Source organism: Microcaecilia unicolor, chromosome 5 (assembly GCF_901765095.1).
Source record: "Microcaecilia unicolor chromosome 5, aMicUni1.1, whole genome shotgun sequence".
In the NCBI taxonomy this organism is placed as follows: Eukaryota; Metazoa; Chordata; class Amphibia; order Gymnophiona; family Siphonopidae; genus Microcaecilia; species Microcaecilia unicolor.
In genome coordinates, this window is record NC_044035.1 from 363869425 (window position 1) to 363892758 (window position 23334).

At 45.7% G+C, this 23334-nt stretch overlaps 1 protein-coding gene across 1 annotated transcript in view; it reads left to right on the forward strand.

The window, feature by feature from the left end:
- Positions 1-23334, forward strand: part of ADAT1 (adenosine deaminase tRNA specific 1) — a 109608-nt gene that overhangs the window by 67536 nt on the left and 18738 nt on the right. The gene's annotated exons all lie outside the window — the stretch shown is intronic.

The window sequence follows — 23334 nt, forward strand, 5'->3', positions numbered from 1 at the left end:
CCCAACTCTACAGATCTCACCGCGACCTCTCTAACCTCATCTCTATTCCTCTACTCCCCTCCTCTTCTCTGCCCTTCTCTTGCGCCCTATGGAATGCCCGCTCTATCTGTAACAAACTCGCCTATATCCATGACCTCTTTATCTCGCGTCACCTCCATCTGCTCGCCATAACAGAGACCTGGCTATGCCCTGATGACTCTGCTTCAGTCGCAGCCCTCTGCCATGGCGGTTATCTATTTTCACATACTCCTCGCCCTGCTGGCTGTGGGGGCGGTGTTGGACTACTTCTCTCTCCCTCCTCCAGATTTCAACCCCTTCTTCCACCTCAATCTCACTGTTTTTCCTCCTTTGAAGTCCACTCTATCCGCCTTTTCTCTCCTCTGCCTCTTCGAATAGCGGTCATTTATCGTCCCCCTGATAAGTCCCTTTCATCCTTTCTCAGTGACTTTGATGCCTGGCTTGCCTTCTTCCATCATCCTTCCTCCCCCTCTCTCATCCTTGGTGACTTCAATATTCCTGCTAATGATCCTTCCAACTCTTATATTTCCAAGTTACTCGCTTTAACGTCCTCCTTTAATCTCCAACTATGCTCCACCTCCCCCACTCATCAAAATGGTCACTGTCTTGATCTCATCTTCTCCTCCAACTGTTCACCCTCTAGTTTCCTTGCCTCTGATCTTCCCTCCTCTGATCCCCATCTTATAACTTTCACACTTAAATCTCCTCCCTCCCAGTCCCGTCCTATCTTATCTAATTTATCTACGAATCTTCACGATATTGACCCTTCATCTCTATCCTCCCATGTTTCAAACCTCCTCTCTACTGTGGCACCATCCACATCTGTCAACGAGGCTGTTTCTTCTTACAACAATACTCTATCCTCTGCCTTAGACACTCTTGCACCTTTGATGACCCGCCCTGTAAGGCGTACAAAACCCCAACCTTGGCTGACTTCTAATATCTGCTACCTACGTTCCTATACCCGCTCCGCCGAACGCCTCTGGCGGAAATCTCGGGCCCTTGCTGATTTCTTACACTTTAAGTTCATGCTGACCTCCTTCCAATCTGCTCTTTTACGTGCCAAACAGGATTATTATATCCAACTGACCAACTCTCTTGGCTCTAATCCTCGACTTCTCTTCACCACATTGAACTCTCTCCTCAAGGTGCCCCCTCCCCCAACTCCCCCTTCATTATCTCCTCAGACCCTTGCTGAATTCTTTCACAACAAGGTTGAAAAGATAAACCTTGCTTTCTCTACCTCACCACCTCTCCCTCCACTAGTCCGTTCCCCTCTCTCTCCTTCCCCTCATTCCCTTTCCTCCTTTCCTGAAGTTACTATTGAGGAAACTACACTTCTCCTTTCTTCCTCAAAATGTACCACCTGTTCCTCTGATCCCATTCCCACCCACCTTCTTAATGCCATCTTTCCTGCTCTTATTCCTTTTATCTGTCACATTCTCAACCTCTCACTTTCCACTGCGACTGTCCCTGCTGCCTTTAAACATGCTGTGGTCACACCTCTCCTTAAGAAGCCTTCACTCGACCCTACTTGTCCCTCTAATTACCGACCCATCTCCCTCCTTCCTTTTCTCTCCAAATTACTTGAGCGTGCTGTTCACCGCCGCTGCCTTGATTTTCTCTCCTCACGTGCTATTCTTGACCCACTACAATCTGGTTTTCGTCCTCTCCACTCAACCGAAACTGCGCTTACTAAAGTCTCCAATGACCTATTACTGGCTAAATCCAGAGGTCAATATTCCATCCTCATTCTTCTTGATCTTTCCGCTGCTTTTGACACTGTCAATCACAGCATACTTCTCGATACCCTGTCCTCACTTGGATTCCAGGGCTCTGTCCTTTCCTGGTTCTCTTCCTACCTCTCCCTCCGCACCTTTAGTGTTCACTCTGGTGGATCCTCTTCTACTTCTATCCCTCTGCCTGTCGGCATACCTCAGGGTTCTGTTCTTGGTCCCCTCCTCTTTTCTATCTACACTTGTTCCCTTGGTTCATTAATCTCATCCCATGGCTTTTCCTACCATCTCTATGCTGATGACTCCCAAATCTACCTTTCTACCCCTGATATCTCACCTTGCATCCAAACCAAAGTTTCAGCGTGCTTGTCTGACATTGCTGTCTGGATGTCTCAACGCCACCTGAAATTAAATATGACCAAAACCGAGCTTCTCATTTTCCCCCCCAAACCCACCTCCCCGCTCCCCCCCGTTTTCTATTTCTGTTGATGGCTCTCTCATTCTCCCTGTCTCCTCAGCTCGAAACCTTGGGGTCATCTTTGACTCTTCTCTCTCCTTCTCTGCTCATATCCAGCAGATTGCCAAGACCTGTCGTTTCTTTGTTTACAACATCCGTAAAATCCGCCCCTTTCTTTCCGAGCACTCTACCAAAACCCTCATCCACACCCTTGTTACCTCTCGTTTAGACTACTGCAATCTGCTTTTTGCTGGCCTCCCACTTAGTCACCTCTCCCCTCTCCAGTCGGTTCAAAACTCTGCTGCCCGTCTCATCTTCTGCCAGGGTCGCTTTACTCATACTACCCCTCTCCTCAAGACCCTTCACTGGCTCCCTATCCGTTTTCGCATCCTGTTCAAACTTCTTCTACTAACCTATAAATGTACTCACTCTGCTGCTCCCCAGTATCTCTCCACACTCGTCCTTCCCTACACCCCTTCCCGTGCACTCCGCTCCATGGATAAATCCTTCTTATCTGTTCCCTTCTCCACTACTGTCAACTCCAGACTTCGCGCCTTCTGTCTCGCTGCACCCTACGCCTGGAATAAACTTCCTGAGCCCCTACGTCTTGCCCCATCCTTGGCCACCTTTAAATCTAGACTGAAAGCCCACCTCTTTAACATTGCTTTTGACTTGTAACCACTTGTAACCACTCGCCTCCATCTACCCTCCTCTCTTCCTTCCCGTTCACATTAATTGATTTGATTTGCTTACTTTATTTATTTTTTGTCTATTAGATTGTAAGCTCTTTGAGCAGGGACTGTCTTTCTTCTATGTTTGTGCAGCGCTGCGTACGCCTTGTAGCGCTATAGAAATGCTGAATAGTAGTAGTAGTAGTAGTCTTAACCGGTCCAAAATCTGGAGCAAATATCTGCTGGATGTCTCACTATCTAGGACGTATCCAATTTGTTAAGCCCTGCACTTCTAGCCTTGTGGGAGATATTTTGTAAATATTTAGACCATATATTAACAAAGATCTTTCTTTTCTTTGGGTTACCGTAAGCCTCCCTGGCCTCCCAGAGCATTAGCTCATGGAACCTATTTCTCCAGTACCAAAAGGAGGGTGGCTCAGCCTGCAGCCAATGTCTGAGTATACATTTTTTCCCCATTGCATGGGCCTTACACAAGAATAACTCCTGATTTTTGTCTGAGATCCCATAAGCATTGCTTTTATTCAAAAGCACTCCCCTCCAGGAGGGAAGCAGTCTATGTCCCAATAGTTGTTCAAGATAGTTTTGTAACATTTTCCAAAAGTGTTTTATTCGATCACATCACCAAAATGCATGCAAAAAAGTGTTATTATCTCTATGGCACTTAGGACATTGAGCATCAGATATCCATCCTGCCCTTACTGCTTGTGATTGTGATATGTACCCCCTGTGAATTACCCTGTATTGACTCTCCTGCAGCTCCACCCCTCCCACTTGTCTTGGTATATCTTTTATCAGTTTTGCAAAATGTATTCCTTTCAGCTCATAGCCCAAGTCTTTGCTCCATGTCTTTTCAAGTATCTCATAGGAATGAGGTGGGGGGCTAAGGGACTCCAATACTTTATGTAAACTCGATATTGACACCTGTCCGTGTGCATCCCCTTTCAAAAAATCTCGAAGCCTAAAGCCCAACCTTGTGCCTAGTGCATTTTGGTCCATACTTTACCAATAGTGATGCAATTGTCGATATGTGTAATAATCTTTAGTGGCTAAAGAGAATCTCTGCTGAATGTCCGGAAAACTGTACAGAACACCCTCTTCATTCATTAAATGTTCTAGCAAAGTAATCCCCTGTGCCGACCATCTATCAAATAAACCCTTCTCCAGCCCCGGTGGAAAGTCCCCATTCCCTCACAATGGGAGCTGGTCACTAATATTGGGGTTATATTGCCAAGACTGCATAAGAAATCTCCAAGCACTTCTCAGAGGTTGAAGCAATATGCTGTTCCGAATGCTAAGGAGTAAGCTTTTTGTTTTTGCTTGTAATAAGAAATTCAAATGCCAAGGCCTAAATAGTGCCTGCTCCCAACTAAGTGGGGTATATTGATTTGTGTTAAACAGCCAATCCCTAAGATGTCTCAGAAGGCATCGCCTGGTGACTTGCCTGCCTGGTGCGAAGGTGGCGGACCTCACGCGTCACCTAGATAGGATTTTATATAGTGCTGGGGAGGAGACGGCTGTCTTGGTACATGTGGGTACTAATGACATAGGAAAATGTGGGAGAGAGGTTCTGGAAGCAAAATTTAGGCTCTTAGGTAGAAAGCTGAAATCCAGATCCTCCAGGGTAGCATTTTCTGAAATGCTACCTGTGCCACGCGCAGGGCCCAAGAGACAGGCAGAGCTCCAGAGTCTCAATGCGTGGATGAGACGATGGTGCAGGGAGGAGGGCTTTAGATTTGTTAGGAAACTGGGCAACATTCTGGGGAAGGGGGAGCCTATTCCGAAAGGATGGGCTCCATCTTAACCAGAGTGGGACCAGGCTGCTGGCATCGGCGTTTAAGAAGGAGATAGAGCAGCTTTTAAACTAGAAATGGGGGGAAGGCCGACAGTCGCTCAAAAGAGCATGGTTCGGGATAAGGTATCTTTCAAAGATATCACCATAACAGGGAAGATAGAGTATCCTGATAGTGAGGTTGCAAAAGAGATTGTAGTAGATCGGGTATCTTTAAATAACAATAAAAATCAGACAAAAGATTGCCAATTAATACTGTCAAGTACTAAGCATGATGTACTTAGGAACAACAAACATAGTTTGAAATGTCTATATGCGAATACCAGGAGCCTAAGAAATAAGATGGGGGAGTTGGAATATATTGCACTAAATGAAAAATTAGATATAATAGGCATCTCTGAGACCTGGTGGAAGGAGGATAACCAGTGGGACACTGTCATACCGGGGTACAAATTATATCGTAGTGATAGGGTGAATCGGATTGGTGGAGGGGTAGCATTGTATATTAACGAGAGCCTTGAATCAAATAGATTGAAAATTCTGCAGGAAACAAAACACTCCTTGGAATCACTGTGGATTGAAATTCCATGTGCAAAGGGGAAAAGGATAGTGATAGGAGTGTACTACCGTCCGCCTGGCCAGGACGAACAGATGGATGCGGAAATGTTAAAGGAAATCAGGGACGCAAACAAACTGGGCAACACAATAATAATGGGGGATTTCAATTACCCGCATATAGACTGGGTTAATGTAACATCTGTACACGCAAGGGACATAAGATTTCTTGATGAAATCAAGGACAGCTTCATGGAACAGCTAGTTCAGGAGCCGACAAGAGAAGGAAAAATACTAGACTTAGTCCTTAGTGGTGCTCATGATCTAGTGCAGAGGGTAACGATACGAGGGCCGCTTGATAACAGTGATCATAATATGATCGGTTTTGATATTGGCATTGAAGGAAGTGAAACTAGGAAATCAAGTACGCTAACGTTTAACTATAGAAAAGGTGATTACGACAAAATGAGAAAAATGGTGAAAAAAAGACTGAAAGGAGCAGCTCGCAGAGTAAAAAACTTGCATCAGGCGTGGATGCTGTTTAAAAACACCATCCTGGAGGTTCAGGACAAATATATTCCACGTATTAGAAAAAAGGGAAAAAAGACTAAACGTCAGCCGGCGTGGCTAAACAGTAAGATAAAGGAAATCATTAGAGCCAAAAAACAATCCTTCAGAAAGTGGAGAAGAGAACCAACTGAAAGTAACAGGATAGATCATAAGGAATGCCAAGCCAAATGCAAAGCGGAGATAAGGAGGGCAAAAAAGGACTTTGAGAAGAAATTAGCTTTGGAAGCAAAAATACATAGTAAAAATTTTTTTAGATACATTAAAAGCAGGAAACCGGCCAAAGAGTCGGTTGGGCCGTTGGACGAAAATGGTGTTAAAGGGGCGATCAAGGAGGACAAAGCCGTAGCGGAGAAATTAAATGAATTCTTTGCTTCGGTCTTCACCGAGGAGGATTTGGGGGGGACACCGGTGCCGGAAAGAATATTTGAAGCGGGGGAGTCGGAGAAACTAAACAAATTCTCTGTAACCTTGGAGGATGTAATGGGTCAGTTCAGCAAGCTGAAGAGTAGTAAATCACCGGGACCTGATGGTATTCATCCCAGAGTATTAATAGAACTAAAAAATGAACTTGCGGAGCTACTGTTAGAAATATGCAATCTGTCCCTAAAATCGAGTGTAGTACCGGAAGACTGGAGGGTAGCCAATGTTACTTCCGATTTTTAAGAAGGGTTCCAGAGGAGATCCGGGAAATTATAGACCGGTGAGTCTGACGTCGGTGCCGGGCAAGATGGTGGAGGCTATTATTAAGAATAAAATTGCAGAGCATATACAAAAACATGGACTAATGAGACAAAGTCAGCACGGATTTAGTGAAGGGAAGTCTTGCCTCACCAATCTAATGCATTTTTTTGAGGGGGTAAGCAAACATGTGGACAATGGGGAGCCGGTTGATATTGTATATCTGGATTTTCAGAAGGCGTTTGACAAAGTGCCGCACGAAAGACTCCTGAAGAAATTGCAGAGTCATGGAATCGGAGGTAGGGTATTATTATGGATTAAGAACTGGTTGAAAGATAGGAAGCAGAGAGTAGGATTGCGTGGCCAGTATTCTCAGTGGAGGAGGGTAGTTAGTGGGGTCCCGCAGGGGTCTGTGCTGGGCCCGTTGCTTTTTAATGTATTTATAAATGACCTAGAGATGGGAATAACTAGTGAGGTAATTAAATTCGCCGATGACACAAAATTATTCAGGGTCGTCAAGTCGCAGGAGGAATGTGAACGATTACAGGAGGACCTTGCGAGACTGGGAGAATGGGCGTGCAAGTGGCAGATGAAGTTCAATGTTGACAAGTGCAAAGTGATGCATGTGGGTAAGAGGAACCCGAATTATAGCTACGTCTTGCAAGGTTCCGCGTTAGGAGTTACGGATCAAGAAAGGGATCTGGGTGTCGTCGTCGATGATACGCTGAAACCTTCTGCTCAGTGTGCTGCTGCGGCTAGGAAAGCGAATAGAATGTTGGGTGTTATTAGGAAGGGTATGGAGTCCAGGTGTGCGGATGTTATAATGCCGTTGTATCGCTCCATGGTGCGACCGCACCTGGAGTATTGTGTTCAGTACTGGTCTCCGTATCTCAAAAAAGATATAGTAGAATTGGAAAAGGTACAGCGAAGGGCGACGAAAATGATAGTGGGGATGGGACGACTTTCCTACGAAGAGAGGCTGAGAAGGCTAGGGCTTTTCAGCTTGGAGAAGAGACGGCTGAGGGGAGATATGATAGAAGTGTATAAAATAATGAGTGGAATGGATCGGGTGGATGTGAAGCGACTGTTCACGCTATCCAAAAATACTAGGACTAGAGGGCATGAGTTGAAGCTACAGTGTGGTAAATTTAAAACGAATCGGAGAAAATTTTTCTTCACCCATCGTGTAATTAGACTCTGGAATTCGTTGCCGGAGAACGTGGTACGGGCGGTTAGCTTGACGGAGTTTAAAAAGGGGTTAGATAGATTCCTAAAGGACAAGTCCATAGACCGCTATTAAATGGACTTGGAAAAATTCCGCATTTTTAGGTATAACTTGTCTGGAATGTTTTTACGTTTGGGGAGCGTGCCAGGTGCCCTTGACCTGGATTGGCCACTGTCGGTGACAGGATGCTGGGCTAGATGGACCTTTGGTCTTTCCCAGTATGGCACTACTTATGTACTTATGTACTTATTGTATCGTTTAATACAAGGTAATCCTAGCCCACCCCTTGCCCATCCATCATTCAAATATTCAAAGCGCACTTTGGATTTCTTCCCCCCCCCCCCCCCCCCCCCATGGGAATCCCCTACAGATCCTATTCAGCTGTCGTAAATCTTTACTGATCAAATGTATTGGCAATACCTGCAAGAGGTAGAGCCATCTTGGGAATATGATCATTCTAAATAGATTTATTCTACCTATTAATGATATCGGTAAATGGTTCCATCTTTCAAGAGAGCATCTAGTATCCTGTAATTGCTTTTCTATATTGATTTTATAAAGCTTGGTGGTGTCCATTGTCAGACGAATTCCCAGATACCTAAAAGATTCCTCTGCCCACTTTAACGGTAATCGTCCCAGCCTATCTCTTAGTTGGTCTCCCTCCCTCTGCAAAACTTCAGACTTCTCTAAATTGAGCTTAAATCCAGAGAAGTCGCCATATTCTGTCATACACTCTAAGAGAGCCGTCAATGATGCTGCTGGGTGGATTACATGGGCTAATAAATCATCAGCAAAAGCTGCTGTTTTGAAAATTTCTGTTCCCATCTGAACACCGTGTACATCGAGTATCAATGGATCTAGGGTCAGAACAAATAATAAGGGTGACAGTGGGCAGCCCTGCCTAGTTACCCGATATATGGGAAAGGGAGAAGACAAAATACCATTAACCCACACCTGGGCTTGTGGTAAATAGTATAAAGCTCAAATCGCCTCTTGAAAAAAAATCCCTTTATACCATAGGCGTGTAAAGTTCCAAATAGAAAGCCCCATACTACCCTGTCAAACGCCTTTTCGGCATCAAAACTAACGAATAGCGATGGCATGGCTTGTGTGGACATCTTCTCTAATGTTGCCAAAATCTTTCTCATGTTTTTGGTAATAGTTCTGCCCTGTACAAATCCCACCTGAGATTCCTCAATGATGTCTGATAGTATTCGAGATAGGCGATTGGCTAAGACTTTAGCGAATAGTTTAGCCTCATAATTAAGCAATGATATTGGCCTATAAGATTCAGGTTTCTGAATATCCCTCCCTGGTTTCGGAATCACTATGATCTGTGCTGTTCTTAAGGAGGCGGGCATTTGTTTCTCCTGCGCTATGGTATTAAACATTGAGGTAAGAGGTGCTACTATTTCTTCTTTTAATAGTTTGTAGAATTCTCCTCTATACCCGTCCGGGCCTGGAGCTTTCCCCAATGGCCCCTGCTGTATAGCCCATGAGACTTCCTCTACTGTTATGGGAGCATTTAGAATGTCTAGGCTCTTTGTATCTATATGCGGAAGATCCTGCCCATCCAAATATATCTCACTGTCTAGCGGGGGTGGATCTGGAATGGCATATAATTTCTTATAGTATTCCTGCATGATTTTATTAATTTGGATATCCTCATTTTCCAAGGTTCCTGTAGCTGAGTACAATGTATTTATTTTATAGGGGCCTTGCCGAGGTTTTGCTAATGTAGCCAACATTCTTCCACTTTTATTGGCATGCTTGTATAAATGATATCTATAATAGGCATAACTTTTTTGTGCCCTGCTATGCAGCCTCTCATTCATGGTTTGCTGCAGTTCCAAAAGCTGGGCTTTTAGTGCTATGGTATGATGGCGTCCATATTCTCGCCGAACCCGTGTTACTTCCTTTTCTAACCGAAGCTGTTCCTTCTCCCATGCCTTTTTCTGGTGACTTGTATAGGCAATAATCTCCCCTCTAAGTACAGCCTTGGCCGCATCCCAGTAGAGTATTGGAGTCATCCTGTGTACCAGATTAGTGTCTTGAAATTGCTTATATTTTTTAAGTATGAATTCTCGAAAACTCTGATCTTTATATAGTCAAATAGGAAATCACCACTGAAATGGGCCAGGATCTCCTTTTGATGTTTCCCACATTACCGTTACCATAGCAATTTCTGCCGCACAAAGTTTTGTAAATAGGGGTCGAGAAATGAATATGTAATCAATCCTTGACATGGTGGCGTGTGCGCGAGACAGATGAGTATAGTCACGCTCTGATGGATGCAGGGTTCTCCACACATCCACCAGGTCAAGGACCTCACTTAACATTCCTATGCCTCTGGAGTCCGCTCCCAATCCCCTTTTCTCCCCCTGCGACCTGTCCAGTCTAGGGGCTCCCACTGCATTGAAATCTCCTTCAACCAGCAGGGGAGTTCCTTCAAAACATATTAAATGGCGCAAAAGTTGTTTGTAGAACACCTTGCTATATGTATTGGGAGCATAGACATTACACAGAACTACAGGTTGACGCTCTACTGTTAAATGTGCCAGTACAAATCTGCCCTCCTCATCAGCAATAATTTTGTGTGTCATAACATGAACCCCTTTCTTAATCAAGATTATGACCACCGCTTTTTTAGCCTGTGCCGGAGATTCATAATATGAGCCCACCCACCAGTGGCATAATTTCTCATGCTCTTTGGCATTTAAATGTGTTTCTTGAAGCATTGCTATTGAGACCTGTTGTTTATGAAGTGCTTGGCGTATTTTCTGTCTTTTTATTGGCGATGAGATCCCTCCCACGTTCCAGGTCACTACTTTAAGGGTCATCACGTATAATCTTTAGACCTAGGGTACAGGATCCCAATATCTTCGCTAATAGGGCAGGAGGGGCATCCCAGCCTATACCCCCACCACCTGTGGTCAGACAGTGTTCTACTACTACTACTAACTAGCATTTCTAAAGCGCTACTAGGGTTACGCAGCGCTGTACAATTTAAACCTAGAAGGACAGTCCCTGCTCAAAGAGCTTACAATCTAAAAGACAAGAGAACAATCTAAAGACAAGTGAACAATCTAGAGGACGAGTGAACAGTTAGTCTGATAGGGTGGATAGATTTGGGGCATTCTATATATCTTGAGCGGTTAGGCGCCGAAGGCAGCATTGAAGAGGTGAGTTTTAAGCAGAGATTTGAAGATGGGTAGGGAGGGGGCATGGCGTATGGGTAAAGGAAGATTGTTCCAGGCATAGGGTGAGGCAAGGCAGAATGAGCGGAGCCTGGAGTTGGCAGTGGTGGAGAAGGGTACTGAGAGAAGGGCTTTGTCCTGTGAGCGGAGGTTACGGGCGGGAACATAGGGGGAGATGAGGGTGGAGAGGTAGTGAGGAGCCGCAGACTGAGTGCATTTGTAGGTAAGGAGGAGGAGCTTGAATTGTATGAGATATCTGATCTACAAGAATATGCTTTCCGTGTCATTTGTAAGATGTTATCGACTTTCTCCTGTTCTCCTTGAACCATGAAATGTTTGTTCCTCAATGTTCTCCCCTCTGCCCTCCCCCCATCCCATCCCTGGTGTCCCCGCCTCCCCCCTTGCCTTGCAGCACCCATGTGCTCTACTTCCGTCCCTCCCTCCCCCTGTCGTACCTCCTTCCCCTTACTCTGGGACCTCCTGGGCACCTAAGGTGCTCGACTTCCTTGTCTCCTATCGGGGACTCCCTTTAACAAATGTGTCGCAAATTATGTAACTGTGTTCCCCTCTTTGTACAACATAATTTTTATAACAGCATTAACCGCTTTAACCTTTGCAGAGATAATTAACTCCATCCCAGCATAAGATTTTTTCATCTCTTCTACTATTCCCGTATTTACTCAGGATTCCCATCTCACCAACACAGTCTACTTGTTTTTAGACGGACTCAGTCTTTCTCTCTCCATCTGGTCTGCAAACGCCTGGGCCGCCTCTACAGTCTCATAGAACTTCACTGCTTCATTGTGCTGGACCCGTAATTTCGCTGGATACAATAGACCAAAACGGATTTGCAGTTTATGCAGTCTCCCACAGACCTGTGAATATTGCTTACGCTGGAGAGAGACTTTAGTGGAATAATCCTGAAAACACTATCTTGTGACCCTCTCTCTCGAGAGCTGCTCCTTTCCTGAGCGCTGTAAGGATCTCCATTTTGTGGTGGTAGTGTAGCAGCCGCGCTATGACCACCCTCGGCCGTTCATTAGGGGCTTTCCAGGGTCCCAAACGATGTGCCCGCTCTATTTTAAGGAGGCCTGCTGTGCTTGCGGTGGGCAGTAGCTTAGCTAACCAGGATTCCAAATATTCTCTCAGATCACCGTCCTTTATAGATTCTGGTATTCCTACCAGTCTGATGTTATTCCGTCGAGAACGGTTTTCAAAATCATCCACTTTATCTTCCAAAACTGCTATTTTTCTTGTAAGGTCTACTATGGCTGTGGAAGATTCCTGCGTCGATGTTTCCACTTCTCCCAGCCGCTGCTGGACATCCTGAAAGTCTTTTGTAAAAGTTGTAAACCGGTGATCCATGCCATCCAGCTTGTCAATTATTTGTTGCAGTTGGTGATTCATGGTGTCTTCCACCGCCATCTTAACCTCCGCCACGATTTCCGAGGCCCATACGGAACTCACTGACGGTGACGGCGGTGAGCTTTTCTCCGCCATCTTGGAGCCTCCTCCTTTGGATTTTTCCGGCTCTTTTTTGGATCCACGGGTCGCCATACACAGTACAGTATAGCTTTTGAGATGGCTTTTTTTTTTCGGTGTCTAGGAACTTCCCAAGCTCTGCTGCTTCTGCAGTCAAGTATAAGACAAGGTCTGCACCACTAGTGTAGCGTACCTGCTGGGATTTTAAGTGCTGTACTTCACCCACAGTTCTTCCTGGGCTAAATTTAGATTAGTTGAAGAAGGGTGCCCCTGTCTCTTTAAATATCCATGCTGTACTCTCAAACCAAATTGCCTTGCTTGCAGCCGAGCTTTTGTTATTCCTTAAACGTTCTGACCCTGCTGCACCAGCTCTGAGCTCTGGTTATAACTGATTACATAATTTATGCTGCTGTTTATCCACTCTGTTAGTCCCTCCGACCCCCACTTTCAGTTTTGCTTGCTACGGCACCAGCTCTCTCGTTATCGGCCCCCCTTTCCTGGATTCACCCTTGTGCTTTATGGAACTCACTCTGTCAGCAGGCTGGAACTGTTTTCGATCTGCTCTTATCTTCTGACCAGAGAGTGATCTTCGTTCAAGTGTCTCTTCGGTGCTGGCCGTTCGCCTTGTGGTATGGGGGAGGGGTAGATAGCTGCTGCCGATTCTCCTCACTCTGCTTTCACTGCTGCTTTGTTTCCGGGGGTCGGATCTCCTTCTTGATTACCTCCCCGTAGTTTTCCTCCAACTGTGCTGTGGTGGGGTAGGCAACTTCGGTTTTCTTCAGAGTTCACGATCGTGACTGTGCGGCGCTCAGCTTATGGCGGCCATCTTGGCCAGCAGCTCCGCCGGAAGTCCACTAGCGAGGTAATTAAATTTGCTGATGACACAAAGTTATTCAAAGTTGTTAAATCGCAACAGGATTGTGAAAAATTACAAGAGGACCTTACGAGACTGGGCGGCTAAATGGCAGATGACGTTTAATGTGAGCAAGTGCAAGGTGATGCATGTGTGAAAAAAGAACCTGAATTATAGCTACGTCATGCAAGATTCCACTTTAGGAGTTATGGACCAAGAAAGGGATCTGGGTGTCATCATTGATAATACACTGAAACCTTCTGCTCAGTGTGCTGCTGCGGCTAGGAAAGCGAATAGAATGTTGGGTATTATTAGGAAAGGTATGGAAAACTGTGTTCAATTCTGGTCGCCGCATCTCAAGAAAGATATAGTAGAATTGGAAAAGGTGCAGCGAAGGGCGACTAAAATGATAGCGGGGATGGGACGACTTCCCTATGAAGAAAGACTAAGGAGGCTAGGGCTTTTCAGCTTGGAGAAGAGACGGCTGAGGGGAGACATGATAGAGGTATATAAAATAATGAGTGGAGTGGAACAGGTGGATGTGAAGCATCTGTTCACGCTTTCCAAAAATACTAGGACTAGGGGGCATGCGATGAAACTACAGTGTAGTAAATTTAAAACAAATCGGAGAAAATATTTCTTCACCCAACGCGTAATTAAACTCTAGAATTCATTGCCGGAGAACGTGGTGAAGGCGGTTAGCTTAGCAGAGTTTAAAAAGGGGTTAGACGGTTTCCTAAAGAACAAGTCCATAAACCGCTACTAAATGGACTTGGGAAAAATCCACAATTCCGGGAATAACATGTATAGAATGTTTGTACGTTTGGGAAGCTTGCCAGATGCCCTTGGCCTGGATTGGCCGCTGTCGTGGACAGAATGCTGGGCTCGATGGACCTTTGGTCTTTTCCCAGTGTGGCATTACTTATGTATTTATGTACCAAGATCAAGTATTTTACATTGTATTCACTGTTGATTTAATCATGAATTGATAATGAGTGTGACAGTTGGGCAGACTGGATGGACCGTACAGGTCTTTATCTGTTAGAGAGCTATTGCCATTTCTCTTCTTCCTAAATAGGTTATAGACAGGTCTGATAATATCCCATTCATCAGACTCATTGAACCATGTCTCCATAACAGCCACAGTGTTTAATAAGTCCATGTCTAGCATTAGAGCTGCCAGATCAGGAATTTTATTTGCTAAACTTGAGTGTTTTTATTTATTTATTTATCAATCACATTTCTACCCCACATTTTCCCACCTATTTGCAGGCTCAATGTGGCTTATTCTGGTTGTCTCCTCTCTTTGTTGAGGTCATATCTCTTTATTATTTATGCCACTTGAATGTTTATATTAGGGGTGACTTTTTGATAGTATTTTATTCTTTCCCCATTCCCTTCCTCTAGTTTAAACGCCTGTCCACATATTGATTGAATTTTTCAGTTAGAATACTTTTGCCTTCCTCAGAAAGATGTAGTCCAAATAAAAGTATTTGCAGTAAATTCACAATATTGTTCTGAATAGCTGCGGAGTGGAGGAGTGGCCTAATGGCTAGTGCAGTGGGTTGAGATCCTGGGGAACCAGGTTCAGTTCCTTCTGCAGCTCCATGTGACCCTGGGCAAGTCATTTAACTCTGCTTTGCCCCAGGTACAATATATAACTTACATTGTGAGTCCATTAGGGACAAAGTGCCTGTAATAGAAATTGTAAACTGCTTAGGCAGCTCAAAGATCACTTGTGGTATATCAAGTGCTGAAAATAAATAAATATCTCAAAGCAAAACCAGAGTTAGAAAAAAACATAAAAGAAGCCAGAAACTACTTAGTTCATGATGTATTGTAAGCCACCTTGAGCCTGCAAAGAGGTGGGAAAATGTGGGATACAAATGCAATAAATAAAATAAATTAGTTGTTGAGTCTGGTGTCATGAGATTTGAAAACAGAAAGCAGCTTTTCCCCTCTGTTCCATGACCACAGCCTTCTTGAGAGAGAGAGAGATGACTTCTACAATTATGGATGATGGGGAGGGGTTAGTGCGGAATGGCATAAGAAGAAGAACTGGAAATGTTAAAAGCTAGGGTTTTCCAAAGATCCAGCTATCTTTATTCTAAAACCCAGCCAGTTTAAATGCCTACTCTTTGCTACAAATCCAGTTTGATCAGATCGGAGATTTTCCATCTCTAGAGCCTATAGAACGTGTCTGGGCTGGAAGCAATCCCTAGAAAGAGTATTAGCAAGCAAAGAAAAAGTAGCTGGAAACCTAGGAGTACAAATGCTGATTGTCTACACACAAAAAAACTTCAGATCTGCAAGTCCTAATGGTGAAGGTGGACATAAGAATAGCCATACAGGGTCAGACCAATGGTCCATCAAGCCCACTATCCTGCTTCCAACAGTGGCCAATCCAGGTCACAAGTACCTGGCAGAAACCCAAATAACTACCAATCCCAGGACAAGCAGTGGCTTCCCCCATGTCTATCTCAATAGCAGACTATGGACTTTTCCTCCAGGAACTTGTCCAAACCTTTTTTTTTAAATCCAGATACACTAACCACTGTTTCCACATCCTCCAGCAACAAGTTCCAGACCTTAACTATTCTTTCAGTGAAAAAATATTTCCTCCTACTTGTTTTAAAAGTATTTCCATGTAATTTCATTGCGTGTCCCCTGGTCTTTGTACTTTTTGAAAGAGTGAAAAATCGATTCACTTTTACCCATTCTACATCACTCAGGATTTTGTAAACTTCAATCATATGTCCCCTCATCTCTCTCTTTCCCAAGCTGAAGAGCCCTAACCTCTTAAGCCTTTCCTCATATGAGAAGAGTTCTAAAAATCACATAAGTAAAGAGCAGTCACTTAGCTTTCATTCAAAAATTGCAGTGCTGACATGAAGTTGGCATTGCAAATTTTGATTAAAGCTAAGTGACCGCTTTTTACTTATGTGATTTTTAGAATATATTTTGATTAAAGTATTTTGAGTTTTTATAGTTAAAAGGTACAGGCAGGGTAGAGGTTGGAGTGACGGATGATTGAGCAACTACATGAAAGGCTAAGACTTTGGGACAGCAGTGACTGCGACTCGAGGTCCATTACCTTGTAGATATACTGATGACCTCCTCCTCTGCTTTTTCTAATTTAATAATAATATAGAATAAAAAAATAGAAATAAAAAACTGCTTTGAAAGAATTGAGAATTGATTGCCGTTTTACCTATTACCCTATTGTGTTTTCGATATAATATTGAGAGTTAGGGGCCCTGTTTACTAAGCCGTGTTATAGGCATGTTAGCATTTTTAACACGCGTTAACTGTGTACGCACCTACAATATCCCTCTAGTCGCCTACATGGTTAGCGTTCGCGCAGATTGTAGGCACGTTAAAAACACTAACGCGCCTTAGTAAACAGGGTCCCTAGGTTTCTTCTCCCTTTTTTTGGTTCTTTGTCCTCAATAGCGGAAAGCAGTATCATGAGTTTTATTTCTTTATATAGACCCCTTGTATAAAGCTGCGGCAAAAGGGGGCCTGTGCTGGCATCGGTGCATGCTTTTGACACGTGCCGAGGCCCCATTTTACTTTTCTTCAGGAAATGGCCGTGAAGCACTTGCCACGCCAGGGGCATAGCCAAACAACAGATTTTGGGTGGGCCTAGGCAAGAAGTGGGTGGGCACCAAGTGTTCCCCCTCCCCCCCTCCAACCACCACCCAAAAAATATCTCAGCTGGTGAGAAAACACTTCTTTCCATCTTGGCAATCTGCAGCAGGCATGCACTGAAAACTGAGCATGTGCAGGTTCTATTGTCGTGGAGAGTAGCGTTTTCGTTACCATCAGGGGGAAATCTTGAGCTGGCCGAGCTTGGGATCCCACCAGCTACCGCTAAACATGTGCTACTGTTGGGTGGGCCTGAGCCCTAAGTGGGTGGCACCCGGCCCACCCAGGCCCACCTGTGGCTACGCCAATGTGCCACGCAGCCATTTCGTGGTGCAGCACTTACTGCCATCCATTGAGGTAGCGGTAAGGGCTCCCGCTGTAACCCGGAGGTAACTTCCGGATACACACCGGCACTAGAAAAAAATATTTTTGTAGCAGCAGATATGACGGCGTGCTGGGGGTGGGAACGACTGCTGGGCTGCTGTGGTAGCCTGACGGTACTTTCTTTTTAACAGGTGGTGAGTCCGCGTTGGGCCTACTGCCCATGTTATATAGATCTGTCTGTGGGGTTAGTTTCCGTGAGCTTGGAGGAAGATTGTATGATTGGAATGGAAGTTGTGAGTGTGGGGTGAGTGAGTCTTGAGTAGAATAGCGAAGATTGTATGACATTGTTTAGGAATGGGAGAAGGTTAGCACAATGGCTGTTTAACGTGGTTGGGGAAGTAAATGGGGGAGAGGAGGGGAGGGATCAATCAACTCTTCCACTGGGGAGGGTGAGCCTGAGGTATTTTGTTGGAGAGAATTGGTGGGATGGGTTTAGAAGTATATATGCTCTTTTGTCTAGCTGGTTCGGGAGGTGCCTGGATTCTGGATATCTAGATGGAGGCTGGGCACCTAAATCTTATGATAGACGCCATTGGCATAGCAGTGTGATTACAACTTTTTGTTCTGTGTCTGCATTCCATTTAAGGTTCGGAACATGGTGGGAATTAATTCCCCTATTAAGAGATCAAAAATGTTTCAAGTTGCATTAGCCCAATAAAGATGTTTTTGAAAGCTTTGAGAAGGCAGAATTCATACAGTGCCTGCCTGCAAGACATACATCTGATTTCTGTATCTGCAAAATAAGCAAAGACATACAAACTGACCACATTTAACACCAAAAGAGAGAAACTGGATAATTTTCTCACAAGGATGCTTTGGCTCACAGTCCCTTGTACTGATTCTATATAGCCTTTGTTAAGCTGTCACATGCAGCACTGTTTAGGGTCAGGCTTGTGCACAGGTATTTCTCCTAGGAAGATTCCGGATACACTGTAGTATTTAGCTTCCCATATGTGTCCACCACTCTCACATAATGCTTCCATATGGATCTTCCCTTCTGCCACTGATTGCATTGCCTGTGAATTGAGGCCAACACCATTTGATCAGGTGGATTAAAAGTAGGGAAACTGTACATCTGGGAGTAGCTTGCTGTAGATGTCGCCCTAACTGAAACCTGGCTCTCCGCTGATGACTCTGCCTCAGTCGCGGCCCTATGCCATGGAGGTTATCTCTTCTCCCACACTCCCCGCCCAGTTGGCCGCGGTGGAGGCGTCGGGCTACTACTCTCGCCCTCCTGTAGTTTCCAACCCCTCCTCCTACCGCAATCTCACTGCTTCTCATCCTTTGAAGCCCACGCCATCCGTCTATTCTACCCGTTGCCACTCAGTGGCAGTCATTTACCGCCCCCCTGATAAAGCTCTCTCTTCCTTCCTCACTGACTTCGATGCCTGGCTTTCTGTTTTTCTTGATCCCTCATCTCCGTCCCTCATTCTTGGAGACTTAAACATACACGCTGATGACCCATCCGACTCTCACGCTTCTCAGTTCCTCACTCTAACATCCTCCTTCAACCTCCAGCTGTGCTCCACCACCCCTACTCACCGAAATGGCCATTGTCTCGACCTCATCCTCTCCTCTTCCGGCTCACCCTCCAACTTCCACGCCTCAGCTCTTCCTCTCTCTGATCATCACCTGATCACCTTCACTCTTCTTCACCCCCCCCCCCAGCCCCACCCAACATTAACCACTACTTCCAGGAATCTCCAGGCTATTGACCCTCCCACCTTATCCTCTAGTATTTCTAATCTCCTCCCCTCCATCATGTCCTCCGAGTCTGTCGACAAGGCTGTCTCCGCTTACAATGCCACTCTCTTCTCTGCTCTGGACACCCTCGCACCATCCATCTCCCGTCCCACTAAGCGTACTAATCCCCAGCCTTGGCTGACCCCTTGCATCCGTCACCTTCGCTCCTGCGCCTGATCCACTGAACGCCTCTGGAGGAAATCTCGCACCTACTCAGATTTCCTTCATTACAAATTCATGCTATCTTCCTTCCAATCCTCCCTATTCCTTGCCAAAAAGGACTACTACACCCAATTGACCAACTCTCTCAGCTCCAACCCTCGTCGTCTCTTAGCCACCCTTAACTCCCTCCTCAAAGTGCCCTCCGCTCACACCCCCCCCCCCCCCCCCACTCTCTCCTCAATCACTGGCTGACTACTTCCGCGACAAGGTGCAAAAGATCAACCTTGAGTTCACTACCAAACCACCTCCCCCCCTTCGCCCCTCAACCCTCTCCCTCAACATACCAATCCTAGCCTCTTTCTCCTCCTTTCCTGATATCACCGAGGAGGAAACCCCCGCCTTCTTTCCTCCTCGAAATGCACCACTTGTTCTTCTGATCCCATCCCCACCAACTTACTTAACACCATTACTACTACTACTACTACTACTATTTAGCATTTCTATAGCGCTACAAGGCGTACGCAGCGCTGCACAAACATAGAAGAAAGACAGTCCCTGCTCAAAGAGCTTACAATCTAATAGACAAAAAAAAAAATAATAAAGTAATCAAATCAATTAATGTGAACGGGAAGGAAGAGAGGAGGGTAGGTGGAGGCGAGTGGTTACAAGTGGTTACGAGTCAAAAGCAATGTTAAAGAGGTGGGCTTTCAGTCTAGATTTAAAGGTGGCCAAGGATGGGGCAAGACGTAGGGGCTCAGGAAGTTTATTCCAGGCGTAGGGTGCAGCGAGACAGAAGGCGTGAAGTCTGGAGTTGGCAGTAGTGGAGAAGGGAACAGATAAGAAGGATTTATCCATGGAGCGGAGTGCACGGGAAGGGGTGTAGGGAAGGACGAGTGTAGAGAGATACTGGGGAGCAGCAGAGTGAGTACATTTATAGGTTAGTAGAAGAAGTTTGAACAAGATGCGAAAACGGATAGGGAGCCAGTGAAGGGTCTTGAGGAGAGGGGTAGTATGAGTAAAGCGACCCTGGCGGAAGACGAGACGGGCAGCAGAGTTTTGAACCGACTGGAGAGGGGAGAGGTGACTAAGTGGGAGGCCAGCAAGAAGCAGATTGCAGTAGTCTAAGCGAGAGGTGACAAGGGTGTGGATGAGGGTTTTGGTAGAGTGCTCGGAAAGAAAGGGGCGGATTTTACAGATGTTGTAAAGAAAGAAACGACAGGTCTTGGCAATCTGCTGGATATGAGCAGAGAAGGAGAGAGAAGAGTCAAAGATGACCCCAAGGTTTCGAGCTGAGGAGACAGGGAGAATGAGAGAGCCATCAACAGAAATAGAAAACGGGGGGAGCGGGGAGGTGGGTTTGGGGGGGAAAATGAGAAGCTCGGTTTTGGTCATATTTAATTTCAGGTGGCGTTGAGACATCCAGACAGCAATGTCAGACAAGCACGCTGAAACTTTGGTTTGGATGCAAGGTGAGATATCAGGGGTAGAAAGGTAGATTTGGGAGTCATCAGCATAGAGATGGTAGGAAAAGCCATGGGATGAGATTAATGAACCAAGGGAAGAAGTGTAGATAGAAAAGAGGAGGGGACCAAGAACAGAACCCTGAGGTATGCCGACAGGCAGAGGGATAGAAGTAGAAGAGGATCCACCAGAGTGAACACTAAAGGTGCGGAGGGAGAGGTAGGAAGAGAACCAGGAAAGGACAGAGCCCTGGAATCCAAGTGAGGACAGGGTATCGAGAAGTATGCTGTGATCGACAGTGTCAAAAGCAGCGGAAAGATCAAGAAGAATGAGGATAGAATATTGACCTCTGGATTTAGCCAGTAATAGGTCATTGGAGACTTTAGTAAGCACAGTTTCGGTTGAGTGGAGAGGGCGAAAACCAGATTGTAGTGGGTCAAGAATAGCATGTAAGGAGAGAAAATCAAGGCAGCGGCGGTGAACAGCACGCTCAAGTAATTTGGAGAGAAAAGGAAGGAGGGAGATGGGTCGGTAATTAGAGGGACAAGTAGGGTCGAGTGAAGGTTTCTTAAGGAGAGGTGTGACCACAGCATGTTTAAAGGCAGCAGGGACAGTCGCAGTGGAAATTGAGAGGTTGAGAATGTGACAGATAAAAGGAATAAGAGCAGGAGAGATGGCATTAAGAAGGTGGGTGGGAATGGGATCAGAGGAACAGGTGGTACATTTTGAGGAAGAAAGGAGAAGTGTAGTTTCCTCAATAGTAACTTCAGGAAAGGAGGAAAGGGAATGAGGAGAAGGAGGGAGAGGTGGTGAGGTAGAGAAAGCAAGGTTTATCTTTTGAACCTTGTTGTGAAAGAATTCAGCAAGGATCTGAGCACACCACCCGAACTCATACTGTCACCCCCTCCATCTGTCATATCCTCAACCTCTCTCTCTCCACTGCAACTGTCCCTGACACCTTCAAGCACGCCGTAGTCACACCTCTCCTCAAAAGAACCATCACTTCACCCTACCTGTCCCTCTAACTACCGCCCCATCTCCCTCCTACCCTTCCTCTCCAAAATACTTGAGCGCCGTTCACAGCCGCTGCCTAGATTTTCTCTCCTCTCAGGCTATCCTCGATCCGCTTCAATCCGGTTTCCGCCCTCTACACTCGACAGAAACAGCACTCTCTAAAGTCTGTAATGACCTGTTCCTTGCCAAATCCAGAGGCCACTACTCCATCCTTATCCTCCTCGATCTATCCGCTGCTTTTGACACTGTCAATCATGATTTACTTCTTGCAACACTGTCCTCATTTGGGTTCCAGGGCTCTGTCCTCTCCTGGTTCTCCTCCTATCTCTCCCACCGAACCTTCAGAGTACACTCTCATGGTTCTTCCTCCACCCCCATCCCGCTCTCTGTTGGAGTTCCCCAGGGATCTGTCCTTGGACCCCTTCTTTTCTCAGTCTACACCTCTTCCCTGGGCTCACTGATCTCATCTCATGGTTTCCAGTATCATCTTTACACTGATGACACCCAGCTGTATCTCTCCACGCCAGACATCACCGCGGAAACCCAGGCCAAGGTATCGGCCTGCTTATCCGACATAGCTGCATGGATGTCCAACCGCCACCTGAAACAGAACATGGCCAAGACTGAGCTTATCGTCTTTCAACTAAACCCACTTCTCCTCTTCCTCCGCTCTCGATCTCAGTTGATAACACCCTCATCCTCCCCGTCTCATCCGCCCGCAACCTCGGAGTCATCTTCGACTCCTCCCTCTCCTTCTCTGCGCATATCCACCAGACAGCCAAGACCTGTCGCTTCTTTCTCTTCAACATCAGCAAAATTTGCCCTTTCATCTCTGAGCACACCACCCGAACTCTCATCCACGCTCTCATTACCTCTCGCCTTGACTACTGCAACCTACTCCTCACTGGCCTCCCACTTAACCATCTATCCCCCCTTCAATCCATTCAGAACTCTGCTGCACGTCTTATATTCCGCCTGAACCGTTATACTCGTATCACCCCTCGCAGGTCACTTCACTGGCTTCCGATCAGATACCACATACAGTTCAAGCTTCTCCTTCTTACCTACAAATGCACTCAGTCTGCAGCCCCTCATTACCTCTATACCCTCATCTCCCCTTACGTTCCCGCCCGAAACCTCCGCTCACAGGACAAATCCCTCCTCTCCGTACCCTTCTCCACCACCGCCAACTCCAGGCTCCGCCCTTTCTGCCTCGCCTCACCCTATGCTTGGAATAAACTTCCTGAGCCCTTACGCCAAACCCCCTCCCTACCCATCTTCAAATCCTTACTCAAAGCCCACCTCTTCAATGTTGCTTTCAGCACCTAACCTTTATACCTCTCAGGAAATCCTGACTGCCCCAATCTGACGACCCCTACTTGACTGTACATTTTGTCCATTGGATTGTAAGCTCTTTGAGCAGGGACTGTCCTTCTATGTTAAATTGTACAGCGCTGCATAACCCTAGTAGCGCTTTAGAAATTTCAAATAGTAGTAGTCCTTTACCCAGGCATCTCTCTTTGCATCACCAATACTCATAACCGTTAATAGAACATAGGTCTAGTTTAATTTCCACAAGTCCCAAACTAGTCTTTCAATGTGCTTCTCAGCTCTGCTTAATCTGGATAATTTCTTCTCACCTCAAGTTTCAAGTTTCTTTATTATTTATT